Raw genomic sequence first — 13,628 nt, 5'->3', positions numbered from 1 at the left:
ATGAGAGTGAGGCGCGAGTCCTTCATTCTGCTCTGGCCCACTCTGTTTCTGTGAACTGGGTCAGACAATCCCTTCAAATTAAACTGCATTAGTTCTGCACTATGCTTATCACCACAGCGACAGAACTGTTCAGTCATTAAAAAAAATCTGATGTTCCACATTAGATACACTCTGTGATTTTTTAATTGTGCATCGCACAGGGGGGGTCACTGGCTACCCCTGAAATCTGATTGGCCACCCCAAGTGCCATCCTATTAACCTTACCTCTCCCACTCTGCACTCAGAGGCTGTAGCGGGCTGAGTAAAAGACTGCAAACTCTAAATAGGTTAAATGCAGTTTCTGTAACAGTAAAACTGTATGTCTCATGGCAAAAACTTTATTCATATGGCATTTTAAATGAATTAATATGGAATAAAGTAATTTTTTAATATTACAGACTGTAAATTGCAGTAAACAGAAAACCACAGTCATATCTCATGGCAAAAACTGCTTCTGTTGATGGTAAAAACTTGTATTTATATGGTGAAATATGGAATAAAACTAATGAAAGACCAAAGACATCCACTGGATGCTGCTAGCATGTTGGGAAGGCAGCTAAATAATGCTCCAAAGTTAGGCTAAATTTTGGCAAAGGAAAAATTGGCATGACCATTTTCAAAGAGATCCCTTGACCTCTGACCTCCAGATTTCTGAGTGAAAATATCTTGCATGTGGTATTTTTGCCTAGTGCATTTGAATATTTCTACATACTGGGGTCCATAGACAGTGTTGAAATTGCATAAATTGTGAATGACTGGAAAGCTGAGACACATACACAATGCCACCCCTACATGAGTCATTCCCCCAACCCAGTCAATAAAGTCTGTGGTAAAGATGTAACAAACAGCAAAGTTCAGACAACGTTAAACCTTTAACTGACAGGAAATGTTTGTGTCACTGCTCTGACAGCCCACACACAAAAAATAGTATGGTATGATGGTTTTACCTCAAACTGAAAGGGAAGCAGCATATGACAAGTACTGAGAAGTAGAAGATGATTCAGTTAACTCTTTCCTCATATTTGGGCTTATTTCATCACATTATGGATTAGTCAGTGATCTAATGGCGACAGTTGGTCATACGCAGTCAGATGATAAGCACCAATGATTTCTTATTGTAACCTTTACAATAAGACTTGTGTCTGGCACCTGGATCTCACCAATGTAATATCCAGAAAGGGATGGTGACTTTGATCAGAGTCAGATGAGAGGATTGACACGACTTTCATATTTGTCCATTAAGGGTTAAAGATATGAGACAGTATAGCTTAGCATAAAAACAGCTACCTCTCTCCCAAGGTAACAAAATCCATCTACCATCACCTCTCACTTATCTCAAAATCACTAATGAACACCTTATATCTTGCTTGTTTAAAGACGTACTGCATTGCATAAGCATTTACTGTTTCAAATCACCCTGAAACTTGCAAGGCCAATGCTGATGTCATAATATTTATTGAAGAAACTGTGTTAACGCCCTCTAATCATTTTCAAATGGGTGTTTATGCAATTTTTTGCTAGCCCTCTACTTCAGTGCTATAGAAGCACCGGACTGCAATCTTTACCTTGATCCCATGCACTGACAGTCCCCCCACAGACACACACACATATCAGACCGTTAGCATCTCTTTAGATGTTAGCATAGCTATTTAGGGTTCAGTATCTTGCTCAAGGAGCCGGGATCGAACCATCAGCCTTCCGATTAGTGGACGACCCGCTCTGCCTCTGAGCCACAGCAGCGCAGTATCAGAGTGTTAATGCAAAAAGGAGTACCGGAAAACTTTATTTTACATCAGATGGATGTCAAAACTGCCTACCTACATGCACCAATAGATTGCAAGATTTACATGGAACAACTGGAGGGTCATGAGGTGAAATCTAACACAAATGAAAAGTTGGTGTATAAGCTAGAAAAGTCCAAGAAATTGGAACAAGATGTCACATCTTAGTATCTAAGTGAAAACAACTTTGTGTAAAATCCTGCAGATCATTGTGTTTACGAGAGAAACAGAAAAAGAGAAAGTGATCATGGGTTGTATGGGTTGATGACTTGGTAATTGCTACAAGTGATGAAAACGCATTGAAGACTGTAAAAGATATGCTCACAGCAAAATTCAAGATGAAAGACTTGGGTAAACTGAAACATTTCCTTGGTATTGATTCTGACCACAGTGAGAACTGTGTAAAAATGTTGATGAAGAGATATGTGGAAAAAATACTTGAAAGGTTTGACATGCAAGATTGTAAACCTAGAGCAACACCTTGTGAACAAAAGTTGAACTACACAGATGAAATGATGAATGAAAATACAGAGAGGTAGTAGTAGTGGCACGTAGTGTAAAAGCGCTTTGAGTGGTCGGAAGACTAACTATCTGACTACATGTACGAGACCAAAATAGCAGAACAATGTGCAATTTAGAAATTTACCTCCGGTAACACTGAATACAGCTCACCTTTCCAAAGAGTATGCGAAACGTGAAAGGCCCTATCTAGATGCAGTGTTTGATTTGTCAGTTCTAGGCTACTATAGAAAAATGGTCCCTCTGTACTTAAAAACGGCTCATTATAAGGTAATCATAACACAATGATTCTTATTTTCACTAATGAAAACATACCTATAAATTTAACAGGGGCGGCTGGCCCATAGTGGGCGATAGTGCACCGCCCTCCTTCAGCCACACGAAAAAAAGAGAAAAAAATAGTTTATTTTGCCGGTCTAAGTCTTAATCATAGACTGTATATAAAGGTCTTAATATTATTGTCAAATCAGCAGCCTGAATATGACTGTTATATTCAGCAGCCTGAATGTCACTTTCCAACCAGCAGACCGAACTCCTCATAACATTATTTACAGAGACCCAACAGTACCACCATGAGCAAGCACTTGGCGATGGGGGCAAGGAAAAACTGCCTGTTAAAAGGCAGAAACCTAGGACAGACCCTTTGGCTGTAGGTGGGTGGTCGTCTGCCTCGACCAGTTGGGGTGAGAGAGAGAGACAGAGAGAGAGAGAGAGAGAGAGAGAGAGAGAGACACAGACAGACAGACAGACAGACAGGTGCACAGCAACAACAGTAGCAACAACTACACTAATAGTAGCGACTGATGATGGAGCAGCGACAACAGCAACAACAGTAACCGTAACAATAATAACACTAATATCAGTGATATTAGCAATGGCAGTCAAGCAGGACAATGGTAGGAGGCTCCACTAGGATCCATGAGAACCTGCGAGACGAGAAAGCACAAGGACTCCGGGGAAGAAGTGATGTTAGTAACATGCATTAATGGGACATGAATGAGTGCAGAAAGAGAGAGGAAGAGAGGAGCTAAAATTTTGGACCCTACAATTCATTTGTATGGGCTCCGGGAGGGCTTACCCCAACGTGACTCGCCATACGCACTGATGTGCGCTCGGACGATACGCGCAGCGCACGCACGCATCGGGAGACCGCAAGATCGACATGGCTAGCAACTGCAACTCCATCATTTCATTGAGGGAATTACCGTTCAGTCGTCGAAGCAATGTTGATAAATTGGCTATTAAAGAATTCGGACCACCCAGACCAAATTTAAACATCAAGCAGATGTCAACAAAAGCGGGGAAAACATACAGTCGCAGATTTTCCCAGAGCTGGTATGAGCGGAAAACATGGCTAGCAGGGTGTGAAGTGGCTAATGCTCTGTTCTGCTACCCCTGTGTCCTAATTCACCCTGATGCCTGGACAAAGACAGGCGTCACTGATATGCACCATCTTTCGGAAAAGGTGAAGAAACATGAAGCATCGAAGATGCATATGGACAGTATGTACAATTCATGTCTGGTGTTGCCATCTAGTGGTTGAACAGGAAAACCAAATTAAACAATGCAATGTAACACTGTCAAGTTAGCTATCTGACTTTTATTTGTTATTATTTTACCCATTGAACGGGTCATCTTAGCCATCATCGCAACAGTTGCCCCCCCTGAGAAAGGAGCCGCCACTGAAATTTAATAGTCCATCTGCTTAATGTTACACACGCATTTGCTCAGTCGTCAAGAATGAAGTTTTCACTTTTTTGATAATTCTTTCACGTTATTGCCTTTGCCATTCATCTTTCTGCTGACTTTCGCCACATTATAAGAGCCAAAAAAGAAAATGTATGATAATTCACTAGCAATAGTAATGTTCATAATCACTCACTCAGTAAATGGTGACAACGCAGACTGCTGTGACAGATGTCAGTAACGGTCACAGGGTCCATGTGGTAAATGTTTGTTGGTGGTTTTGTCACTCTGTGGGTGTGTGTGCATCATGGTCAGGCATTCAATAAATGGGAAATGACTGATGAGTAAATGACAAGAGAACATGGACTGAATGAACAAACAGGCATATTGGTACAGAGGTCTCAAAATGCCTCTATCCTGGCCCAGACATTGTTTTAGATTACAATGCAATAGAAATAGTGACACCACATCCACTTAATTTACATTGACTATGATGATCTTCAACACTTCACTGGAGACATGTCATGTACCAGCTTGCTTCAAAGCCTCCACCGTCATCCCTGTCCCCAAAAAACCATGGACCACGGGACTCAATGACTACGGACTTGTCGCCCTCACCTCTGTGGTCATAAAGTCTTTTGAGCGCCTTGTGCTTTCCAACCTCAAAGCCATAACGGACCCAATCCTGGACCCCATGCAGTTCACCTACAGAGCCAACAGGTCTGTAGACAATGCAGTAAACATGGCCCTGCACTCCCCATGTCAGGATCCTGTTTGTGGTCTTCAGCTCTGCTTTCAACACCATCATCCCAGCTCTGTTACAGGACAAGCCCTCCCAGCTCACTGTGTTTGACTCCTCCTGCAGGTGGATCACAGAGTTCCTCTCTGACAGGAAACAGCATGTGAAGCTGGGGGAAAATGTCTCTGACTCTCGGACCATCAGCACCAGATCTCCCCAAGTCTGTGTTCTTTCTCCTCCACTCTTCTCCCAGTACAGCAACAGCTGCACCTCCAGTCACCAGTCCATCAGGCTCATGAAGTTCACAGATGACACCACCACCCCGATTCTGATTCCACCTACAGATGGGAGATTGACCATCTGGTGAACTGGTGCAGCAAGAACAACCTGGAGCTAAAAGCTCTAAAGACAGTGGAGTTGGTTGTGGACTTCAGGAAGAACCCAGCCCCACCCACCCCCATCATCCTGTGTGACTCCCCAGTTGACTCTGTTGAGTCCTTCCGCTTCCTGGGTACCATCATTACCCAGGACCTCAAGTGGGAGCTGAACATCAGCTCCCTCATCAAGAAAGCCCAGCAGAGGATATACTTCCTGCAGCTGCTGGGGAAGTTAAACCTGCCAAACACGATGACAGTACACTTCTAAACCGCCATCATCGAGTCCATCTTCACCTCTTCCATCACCATCTGGTGATCACACTGTTGCCACTGCCAAGGACAAGGGCAGACTGCAGCGTATCATTCAATCTGCTGAGAAGGTGATCGGCTGCAATTTGCCATCCCTCTAGGATCTGTACACCTCCAGGACCCTGAGGCGTACAAGTTACAAACTCTTTGAAACACTTCCCTCTGGCAGGAAGCTGCGGTCCATCAGGACCAAAACCTTGCGGCACAAAAACAGTTTCTTCCTGTCTGCAGCTGGGCTCATTAACAAGAACCCCCACTGACACTGACTCTTAAAAATCTTGCACAGCTTTAGATCTTTCTGTCTTTATTTATATTTAGAAAATGGAGTATGTCGAAAAAATTTCAAATTTTTTTTAGTTAACAATGAAAACTAGTATACTGAGATGTACATCGTAGAAACCATCAGGGTTAGTCCCACGGAAATAAAGCAAATGTCACAGGAACAGGCAGTTTTGACTTTAGACAGTAAAAGAATAATGGGAAGTTTGCGCACACCAGAAGGATGGAGACATTCATTAAATTGTTGAAAAGACAATTACAGAGGAGTTTTACAAAACAACCACAGAGCAAGGCAAGTCTGACATTTGGAAAAAGTTCTCAGTTTTGAGTGACACAGTAAAATAATGTCTTTTCACAAGCGGGACAGGAGAAGACACAGACACTAGAAGAATGTTTTTTTACATTCATCTGCTGAAAATGTAAACTTGTTTGAACTGAGTTTATGTACCAACAGGGTTATAGGCCATCACAACTAGTTTGGAGCCAGTCATAGCAATAAAAAAAGGAAATAGTGTCTGTGACGTCACCCATTGGTTTCTGAAGAGCTGTTGTGAAGTTTTGTAGGGGCTTTTGAGTTGGCCTTGCGTGGACATGACAAGACTAACTCAGACTCCTCGGACAACCCCGGCATTTTCCGGGGCTTGGTGGATTTTGTTGCCTCCCTTGACAGTGTGCTGGAGGAGCACCTGAAGACAGCTACCGTTTTTAAGGGCAGTGAAAGACGATACAGAACCAGCTGTTGGACTGCATGCTGTCAGTGCTTAAGGATTACATCCTGGAGGAAGTAGAATGCTGATTTTATCGCCATTCAAGCCGACGAGGCGACTGACGTTTCCACCCACTGCCAGCTGGTGCTTGTGCTACACTACATCGATGCTAACAGTAACATCCAAAAGCGGTTTTTCGAGTTCATTAGCATCCAGAACGCAACCGCCAACACCATCGCTACGACGCTGCTGGAGAGGCTCAGCCCCACACTATCACATGGACAAAAGGCCAAACTTATTGCCCAGGCTTACGACGGAGCAAGTGTGATGAGGGGAGCCACTGGCGGAGTGCAGCGTAAAATAGTGGATGTGTACGAAAATGCGCACTACGTCCACTGCTATGCACATCAGCTGAACCTCATCATGCAGCAGGCTACTTCATGCATCCCCAGGATCGGCACTTTCTTTTCTGACCTTGCAGGATTTTCTGCTTTCTTCTCCAGGTCTACCAAGCGAACCACCGTGCTTGACCAAGTGGTTGCGCATAGACTCCCCAGAGCCTCTACAACACGGTGGAACTTCCACAGTCGCACTGTAAACACTGTGTACGAGCACAAGGATGACCTCCTAACGTGTTTCCAGACCATCAGAGACTCTGGGAACTTTGACCCCCTGTCTGTCAGAGAGGCTGGGAGCTTTGTGAGGATGCTCGAAGACGAGGCTTTCTGTTTTTTCCTGGCACTGTTCCACAAGATCATGCCAAATGTGGACATGCTTTTCAGTCGGCTGCAGAAGAGGAACATCGACCCTGTCTTCATTAAAGAACTTGTCCAGAGGTTCACAGACAGCATGCTAACGATCAGGTAAATAACTATATTTACTATTGGCTGATAAAGCTGTTGTTGTTAGAAAGATGAATAGCTCACTTCCAACAGTGTAAAAGCCTAAATGTGTCTTGTCATCAAAGTGATTGATTATCATAGAGCACATCACAATTATATTTGTTTTAGTATTTTAAAAGGAAAGAGAAGACACAATCAGACTTGGATAATAATGCAGGAAAGTATTACACAGTTCATTATTACAGTTAATAACAGGCTTATTCACCAGGTCAATTTCTAGAAGAGGCCTAGTTGTTATTGAAGATTGAAGATTAACTTTATTGTCATTTAGACTATCACTTACACAGGACAAGTGCACAGCAGAACAAAATTATGTTGCATCCCTCTCACAAATAGTAATAGAAAACTGCTAAAAGACGTAATAACATAAGTTAATTATGTACATCACAAGTTAAAATCAGTTACTAGACATATTGTGTGTGTGTGTGTGTGTGTGTGTGTATATATGCATGTGTGTGTGACACAATATGTCTAGTAACTGCTTTTAACCTGTGATGTACATAATTAACAGCCAGTCAGTGGATGTACGTGTGTGTGTGTTGAGGGGTTACAGTGAGTTAAGAAGTCTGATGGCAAGTTATCAAATTAAACTTTATTTTTTGGACCCAGGGCCTCCATTCCCTCTTCGTGTGGGGACAGCGCATCTGACGAGCAGCAGCAGCAGCCCATAAAGCGACGGAGGATGCTGGGACCAGGAGAACAACAGAGGCTGGCTACAGAGGTAAGTTGTGATGTAATTGTCAGTGTTTCCCCTAGAACTTTTTTTCAGGCCTGGTAGTATGTAGCCAAAACCAAAAACCCTGAACAATCAGCTCCTTAGTTATCATATACTTGACTTGGACATAGGGATGTGTTCAGTCAGGATCACTTGCATCAAAATAGCTTTAATGCAAATTAAAGCTGATGATGTATCTTTTACAGGTATGTGATACCATCCTGATTCATGCCAAGGAGAGGTTCTCCTTCACCCAGCACCTCATCAGAGCAACACTGTTGCATGGAAAGTTGTTCCCACAACACAGTGTAAAGTTCCCCGATACAGCGCTTGAAACAACCATGGATGCGTACCCCATGTTGAACAAGGCCAAGCTCAAAACCGAACTGTCCCTCATCTATGAGAACAGTGAGTTCAAGGCTTGTAGTGGTGCAGTGCCTCTGTACCAGTTCTTCATGGAGAACAACCTTCAGAGCACTTTCACAGAGACTGTCAGCCTCCTCAAGATCCTCATCACCACACCCATGACAACAGCTGAGTCAGAAAGGTGCTTCTCTACACTGAAGAGGATCAAGACCTTCCTGAGAAACAGCATGACACAGGATCGCCTGAATGCTCTGGCTATGCTCTCCATGGAGAAGAAACTTGTCAGGGACATTCCTGACTTTAATAAAAGGGTCATTGAGAGGTTTGCCACTCAGAAGGACAGACGGGCAAAATTCCTGTACAAATAAGATGACACACACACACCACAGCACTGACCACGTTTCTTTGTACATAGTTGACCTTAGCATAAAAAATCATCCAGTTATATATGGTACTCTAGAAAGTCTTAATAGTGTGTTTGCTAATATTACTGTATATATGTTGTTTTGTATCAATTAATTGTTGCAGTTCTGGAGCACATTAACAATTAGTTGCATTTAGTTTGATCATAAAATACTGTATGCTATTCTTCCAGTCAAAGGTTTGAGTTCAGCCACTTGATATCCATTTCTATATTATACATCCTTTATACAGTGTAAGATTTCCTATAAACTTTATAATAATTTCATGTTATTGTCCACTTCCCACAAAATATGTTAAGTGTAGAAATAGTCAGTTGTTTGTTTCTTGTGTTTGTGCAATATGATGTTTATGTTTTTGTGTAAGAATGCCTCAACTTTTTAATATTGGCATTAAATAATTACTGACTATTTCACTGAGCACTGGTGTCCTGCAGTTTGTGTTAAATTGTATTGCGATGGTTACAGAAACCGTATGTAAACCGAGAATATTTTTCACCAGCCGCCACTGACCACTTGTAGTGGCCACATATTGATTAACAACACATGGTTAAGCTCCACACGTGCATGGCCTCTCAAGTTATAAGCTCCTGCTCCCCCCTTTACCCTCTGAGTCAAACACGAGACATACTACATCCAGCTCCTCCGACCCTACTGGGTACTAGATGGAGCGTTCCTAAAAATATTGATTTTGATTTGGGAATGACATAGCTGATAGCTAGCTAGCCTTGTTATTAAACATACTGTCAAATTATATTTACTGTTTGTTGACCGTCGTAGTATTATTGACTTTGAATCTTGCTAGCTCTCTGACTCGTAGCATAACGTTAGCTCTCTTGTTCGTAGCATAACGTTAGCTCTCTGTCTCGTAGCATAACGTTAGCTCTCTTGTTCGTAGCATATTGTTAGCTCTCTGACTCGTAGCATAACGTTAGCTCTCTTGTTCGTAGCATATTGTTAGCTCTCTGACTCGTAGCATAACGTTAGCTCTCTGTCTCGTAGCGTAAGGTTAGCTATCTGTCTCTTAGCGTAAGGTTAACTCTCTGACTCTTAGCATAACGTTAGCTCTCTGTCACATAGTGTAATGTTAGCTCTCTGTCTCTCTCCGAGCAGAGGGAACTAGAAAAAAATCTCCCGTTACCACGTTGTATCTAAGGTTCGTTCTATTTACTGGAATAATGAACAGTGAATAGAGAATACTGGAAAAGTTTCCATTGCATTTGAACTTTATGGGATGGTAATGATTCTTCTAGGTATTAGGAAGGACCTCATTTGTTACCAGGGAAATGGAGTTATGGTTTGTAAAAAAACTTATTATAAAAATATAAAATAACAAACTTTTAGTTTTCTTTGGCAAGTGACCATGGTATAAGCAGGATAACGTCCTTTGAGGTGTCCATTATCAAGCATTAATAAAGAATGATTGTGGCCCACGTCGTCCATTAATTCCTGATAATGGACACCTCATATAATAATACAGTAGCTACATCATCATTTATTCCTTGATTTATATTTTGTATTAATAATGTGAATCTACAGAGTATGTAAAGTTGTTAAATAAATGTAGTGGAGTGGAAAGTACAATATTACTTATATATATACACTTGCAGCTGTCGCCAAGTGCTTGCTCATGCTGGGTCTGTAAATAATTTTATAAGGAGTACGGTGTAGACCCTGCTCTATTTGAAAAGTGTCCTTTTGTTATGAATTGATGCTATATACAAATAAAATGTAGTGCAGTGGAAGCAGCATTAAATTGAAATACTCAAGTAAAGTACCTCAAAATAATACTTGTGTACAGTAGTTACTGTAGGAAAGTACAGCCTAATAATTATATTATAATATTTGCTGATGATGCAGCGATCCTGAGCCTTCTCCACAAGGACATGGACCCTTCTGTGTTCCATAATGAGATAGCCCCCTTTATTAAGTGGTGTGACACCAACCATCTCATTCTAAATGTCACAAAACACAGGAGATGGTCTTTGACCCGAGGCAAGTGACTGACCATAAGCCAGTGGTCATCAAAAACCAGACAATTAGCCAAGTGTCCTCGTATAAATATTTAGGTGTCCATATAGACAACCTTCTTTGCTGGAAAACACACATTGATCACCTGTGTAATCGACTGCAGCAGAGACTGTACTTTCTAAGGCGACTGCGTCTGTACGGTGTGAGCAGCCAGATCATGCTGATGTTCTACAGGGCGATCCTAGAGAGCATCATTAGATATGGATTCACTGCATGGTTTGGCAACTTCACAGTGCAGCTGAAAAGCAGGCTGGCCAGCACGCACAAAATAGCTATGAGGATAATAGGGAGGAAAGAATATGAGCCCATACAGAGCCTATATGAGCACACAGTCATGAAACAAGCGGAAAAAATCATTGTGGACCCTCAACATCCCCTCTTCTCTGAGTACAAACCTCTGCCATCAGGGAGAAGACTCTGTGCCAAAGTGCAAATCAAACAGACTGAAGTTATCGTTCGTCCCGACTTCTATCGAGCTGCTGAACTCCAATACTAAATCATAAACAAACCAGCACCGTAGCACATTAATTCTTATTCTTCTCTTTTTAAGCTGCCACATTGTCAGTGTTAAAATGCAGTGTCTTCCATGTTTTGAGATGTTTTTATGTTGATTTTGTAATTGTGTTTCGATGTGTGTCTGTTGTTGAGGTATGCTTGTTTCTGTGAAGCAACAAACTGTAGCACTGTGCCCAAGACAAATTTCCCTTTGGGGACAATAAAGTTTATTCTATTCTATTCCTCCACTTGAGTAAGTCTACTTAGTAATACTCCACCACTGATTTTGGTGGCAAATTTTGCCACTCAGATATATTTTTACTGAAACATATCAGTCGATCCCTTATAAATACAAATGATTTTTTTTACCCCCATGAACCATGTGTCCTGCATCACATGGAGCTCAGTCCCCTCAGCGCACAGTCATTGTGTTCTGTGTGTCTGACAGGAACGCAACAGACAACACCACAAATGTGCATCTGCCTGCAGGCTGTGCAGCGCCTAATGCTTTCAGGAAGCTGATGCCAGACAGACAGACTAGTCTAGTGCAGGATATTACAATTGAGATTTAGCACTGAAATGATACTGATAATGAAAACGTGTGATCAATCACATGTTCAACATCCCTTCCCATAGCAACCCAGCAATGGTCCTGGGGTTTAACCCTCAGTTGTAACCATCCACTGTCATGCAGGGAGAAATGTTTCAGTCAACAGTGGCTGTAGGTGGTTCCATTTAAGCGATTTTCACATATCATCATCATATCACGTGGTAGGGACTTTTCGGAATAATTAATAATCATTTAGGCTTTATTCTATTCGCCGGTAAGTTACATTAACAACCTCTGTTTTGAATTATAAGATGCAGACTAATGGGTGTTGAAAGCTTCCCTGTAAATTACAGTAGGGCAGTTTTGTAAAATTGAAAGCTCTATGTGAAGAATTAATGCAGCCTGTCCACGAACAAGCCTTTTGTTCATCCCAGCTTGTCTAGTCTTATAAAGACATCTAGAAATGATGTAAAACACGGTGTCTCTGTGACCAAATATCCACCAGTGATCGGTACAGCTGTTACAGATTACAAAGACAATGTATTTTCTGCTTCAGACGTGTGGACATCCACGCTGCTGATGCTGAGCAGCCGCCGCACCGAGGAGTGCATCCTTCAAAATAAGCACCAGCCTTATACATGAAATAAACAGGCTTACCTAGAAATACGCGTCTATCGGTGAGGTTCCGCTCACATAATATTCAGTCGTCCGTGTCTCGTGTGGAAAATGCGGGTAAAAATGTGTGACGCTACAAGTCATTTTGCCATTACTGGTTAGCGCCCTTCTTTTATGGAGCGAGCGGGTTGTAACAGCGGTTTAAGCACTTTGGTATGGAAGGCTATAAATGCCAACACAGAAAAAAAGCTTGTGTACTAGGAAAACTAAGAAAGCATGAATGAATAAGCAGATAATAAAATAAATGAATAATAATAATCATTGTTATTAATTACATATTAGTATTATTAGGATATTTAAAGCTGCAGTAGGTAATTTTTATAAAAAAATATTTTTTCTCATATTTGCTAAACCTTCAATATATGCTGACAGTAGTACACGAGACGGATAATCTGTGAAAAAAAATCTGGTTCCTCTGGATCCTTCTAGTGCTCCTAATAGCATTTACAAGAATACACCTAGCCTGAATGAAAACCAATCAGAGCCAAAAAAAGACAGTTGACTGTTCAGTCTCATTAACCCTTTAGGCGCCGGGTTTTATTTTGAAAAATACTAGATTTTGACATCTAAATTTCAGGAGGCTCTGGCTTGAAAGTGGTTTGAGATAGAGACAAAGTGTAAATGAGACAAATATTGAGAATGACCTAAAGTTTATCTAGGGAGTCAATTTTCCCATCTAATTTGCATATCATGATGTCATATGGCGACGGCCATATTGGATTATATAATTTCCATGAAATACCTGATATTTTGAAAGAGAGTTGAACTTATTTCATCAGATTCACCCCCCTCCATCTATTTGTTGTGTTGTCCACATATCAAATGAACAGGGAAAAGTAAATTGTAAGCCAACAGTCGTAAACTAGAACTATTACTACCACAAAACTCTACAAAACTGTAAACAGTAGGCGTTTTTTATGATTTTTTACCCACCACCACCCCCCCTATTGGAGGACACTTTTTCTTTTCTTTTTTATTCTCTTCTTCATTATTATTATTATTATTATCATTATAAATTGATAATAATAATAACAGTAGG

General features: G+C 41.4%; 1 protein-coding gene across 1 annotated transcript in view; it reads right to left on the bottom strand.

The window, feature by feature from the left end:
• Positions 1–12,722, bottom strand: part of slco4a1 (solute carrier organic anion transporter family, member 4A1) — a 59,713-nt gene extending 46,991 nt beyond the window's left edge. The window contains exon 1 of the mRNA XM_051426018.1: positions 12,572–12,722. The gene's annotated coding sequence lies outside the window, so the exon portion shown is untranslated. The remainder of the gene's footprint in view (positions 1–12,571) is intronic.
• Positions 12,723–13,628: the final 906 nt, after the last annotated feature.

This window comes from Dicentrarchus labrax, unplaced genomic scaffold (genome assembly GCF_905237075.1).
Source record: "Dicentrarchus labrax unplaced genomic scaffold, dlabrax2021, whole genome shotgun sequence".
Taxonomy (NCBI): domain Eukaryota; kingdom Metazoa; phylum Chordata; class Actinopteri; family Moronidae; genus Dicentrarchus; species Dicentrarchus labrax.
This window is presented reverse-complemented; position numbering and strand designations above follow the sequence as displayed.